At 31.5% G+C, this 3694-nt stretch overlaps 1 pseudogene; it reads left to right on the forward strand.

Annotated features, from left to right (window-relative positions):
- Positions 1-566: 566 nt before the first annotated feature.
- LOC112485116 lies at positions 567-685 on the forward strand (annotated as a pseudogene).
- Positions 686-3694: the final 3009 nt, after the last annotated feature.

The following is a 3694-nucleotide window of genomic DNA, read 5'->3' on the forward strand; positions in this document are numbered from 1 at the left end:
CACATCTGGTTTAAAACAGAGGCCAAGGAAGGTGACACAGAAAATTTGAGGCTTACATATAAATTATTGTTACGGTAGAAATAAAATTCCATATATGAAACCTGAAATGCAACTATTGTAACAGGAGAGTCAATAATTTTAACAGCAATTTGCCTTACTTACTTGACTCTGCATTTTATAAACTGTGAAAATATTTTTCTGTGATTCCATTAACAATAAATTATATTTTGAGCAAGTGAAATCATGTAATTGGGCTTTTGAGATTGTTTTTTTTATTGTTGTTTTGTTTTGTTTTGTTTTAAGCTAATGTCTTAAACTTAAGAACCAAACAATAAACAAGAAGAAATTTCACCTTTCTCTCTCGGCGCTACTACTGGAGATCTAGTTTATCTCTGAGTGAGCCAGAGAAAGAATAAATCCCGATCAAATTACAAATCTTAAAAGCAATTTCCAATGGGAATTTCACAAATTGAAAATGCACAGCTCCAATACCGATATGTTGTTTATTTTACTTCCAAAATTATTCCACAGTTCCATTCTCTTTTCACATTTATTAAACTTATCATGTCTACAGCCATGCTACCATGAACAAATCCGATCCCATCTGATCTCGAAAGCTAAGCAGGGTCGGACCCGGTTAATACTTGGATGGGAGACCAACTAGGAAGACCGGGTGCCGTAAGCGTAAAAACTAAAAAAAAAATATGGAACTATAAGCTGATAAGGTCTTTGCAATCTGTGAGGTCAACCAAGGGTTGCTTCACCTAAAAAGTAAAAATAAAAATAAATAAATAAATAAACAAACAAACAAACAAACAAACGAACGAACAAAAAAATAAATAAATAAATAAAAACACCTCATTGTATAGACAAAGACCATATTTAAACTACTGACTTGTCTTGAAAAACCTTGGACTGTTAAATGGAGGCAATGTAAATGGTTAACTAAAACTGCAAAATTTTAACACTTAGAATATTTGCTTTACCAAAAGAGAATTATTTTATGTAAAGTTAATCACTTTTGATTTTATACTATTATACTTGCTAGCCTTTTTCCTTCTTGTCTTTCCTTTCTAGAATCCAATTATTTATATTTGGGATGTTCCATTAACTGAGTTTTCATGACCGTTATTCATTATGTACTCAAAGAATTTCAGATAATAATTTTAAAGTGTTTGGATTTCCTTCTATAAGAATCTATAGTTATTTTATTAACTTGAATAAGTAAATAATCAAGAGGAAAATGTCATATAGAATGCAACCATCTTACAGTAAACTTTAGTCTAAAAACTACCATGACTAAAAGTAGATGTTAGAGACTTAAAAATCAAAGTGAAACTAAAATTCTTGAGATCCTAGTGCTTGCTATTTTTTTCCTTAGTATAAACATAAACTTCATGAATTTACTTTTTTTTTTCAACATTTGATGAGGTAGTGAAAGCTGAAAATTCACCTTCAGATATCATAACACTACCCTAAAGAGTTAATAGAGATGTTTTATTAACAAAAGAAGTAACTTGTTTTCTCAAATTACTATGTATGTGTGTGCCTATATATGTGCGCACATATGCACATACATAATGGCCATATATGACAATTTCATGTTAAAAATTGAATTTCATAATTTTCTCCATTATATTTATAAGTGTGTCATAAGCTAATGAACTTATTCCAAAATACCTACGCGACCACTGGAGAATAAAAGGGAAGGTAGTAAAATTTTCTTTTCAATATCAATATTTCTAATTATTACTAAGTACAGCTAATAATCTCTAAACTACTAAAAGGTGTTTAGTAAAATATTTTCTTATAACTTGTCACTAGTAGCCAAATTTCTAACATACGGCATATTTTTATAATAGTTTGACCCAAATAATTCTGCATCCAGTGAGTTTAGTGTTGGATTAATGTCAATATTTCTTGGTAATTAGATTCAAACCCAGTTGTTTCCCTCTTTAGTGTTTTTTATTATGCTTAGTATCCTTCTGGGTATGTAGCAGAGAAGTAAAGCATTGGAAACCTTTTTCTTTCTCTCTAGAGCTGTCTCTTGCAGCCATGTGAAGATCTCATGGTGGCAGCTATAGCAGGGAAAATGATTCAGTCATCTTGAGTGTCTTTTAGACACTGCGTATATACATATTGATTTGGGCTGTTTTACTCAAACAATTCAATCCAGAACTAAGGAAGTCAGATGTTTCTCTGAACCAAAGGATTACATAGGAAGCAATAAACCAAGAAAAACTATTTAATGTATTTGTCTACTATGTGCAAAGGATTGTATTAAGTGCTAGAGGGATGGTGTGAAGTGTAAAATCTTTCAAATTAGAAGTATAAAAGCCAAGTAGATAGACGTGGATCCCCTATTGCAGCTCTGCTGAGAATTTGGGCAAAACACTACATTTCTTTAAGCTTAGTTAAAATTTAAATTCCAGACATAACTTCCCTCACCCACAAGGAATTTATAATCTGATTAGCACAGACATGTGATCTCAAATTAATGTAATTCAAGGTAAAGCATAATAAGGCTTAGATGAGTGCCTGAGTGCCATCACTATGTCATTGCATAGGAGGAGCCTAAAATGGTTATACTGTGAACACGTTTATTACCTCTGTTTTTTGAGATAACATCTATGGTATATCTATAGATTTTCATTTAACATTTAAAATTATTTATCGAACACTTGCAAAGCACTAGGCAGTGTTCTAGGAGTCAGGGATAAAGAGTAAACACACACCTACACACATACACACACACAATCTCTATATACAAATATCCCTGATTTCATGGGACATGCAGTCTGTTGAGAGGAATCAAACAATAAATAAAGGAAACATAGCAAGGTAGATGATGACAAATGTTATGAATAAACACTAAGTATCCAGAAGAAGATAGAGAACATTCTGGGGAAAGGTAAAGTGATATTGCTGTAAGGTCTTATGAGCCATTTCAGATATTTAAGATTTTACTCCTAATAACTAGGAAATCACTAGATTTATATGGAAAAGACACATGTTACTATTTATTTATTTATTTATTTATTTATTTATTTTAGGTGAGGCAACCCTTGGTTGACCTCACAGATTGCAAGGACCTTGTCAGCTTACAATCCTTTATTATTTTTTATTTTTTATTTTTTTCTTTATGTCCTAAGTGGTCTCCCATCCAAGTACTAACCAGGCCTGCCCCTGCTTAGCTTCCGAGATCGGACGGAATTGGACTTTTTCAGGGTGGCATGACCGTAGTCAGAAAGCTATGGTTTTTAATAAGTATATGCAGGTGTATAGATATATCACTAAATCTATAAATAATCTATAAATGTAGCATTAAAAGAGTGCTTTTTCACACTAGGTTTCTGGGATATTCCAGAGAATCATACAATTCTTAGATAAAATTGCCTCAAAAATCCAGATGTATATTCTATCTAGTAAGTGCTATCCTTAAAACCAGTCCACTATACATACATACATACATACATATACATATATACATACATAAATACATATACATATATATACATATGGAAATCTGGCTGCTATGGGTCCTGCTTTAGAAAAATTATATTTCAATTTTATTTGAATTACTATTACCTGATGTCAGTAAATAGTAATAATTATATGTCTATTAAAATGAGCTTTTTCTAGAGTTAAACCGAAGCGTCCATAGATTTTAAACTTCTATTAACATAAGCTTGTA

This window comes from Pteropus alecto, unplaced genomic scaffold (assembly GCF_000325575.1).
Source record: "Pteropus alecto unplaced genomic scaffold, ASM32557v1 scaffold95, whole genome shotgun sequence".
Classification (NCBI taxonomy): Eukaryota; Metazoa; Chordata; class Mammalia; order Chiroptera; family Pteropodidae; genus Pteropus; species Pteropus alecto.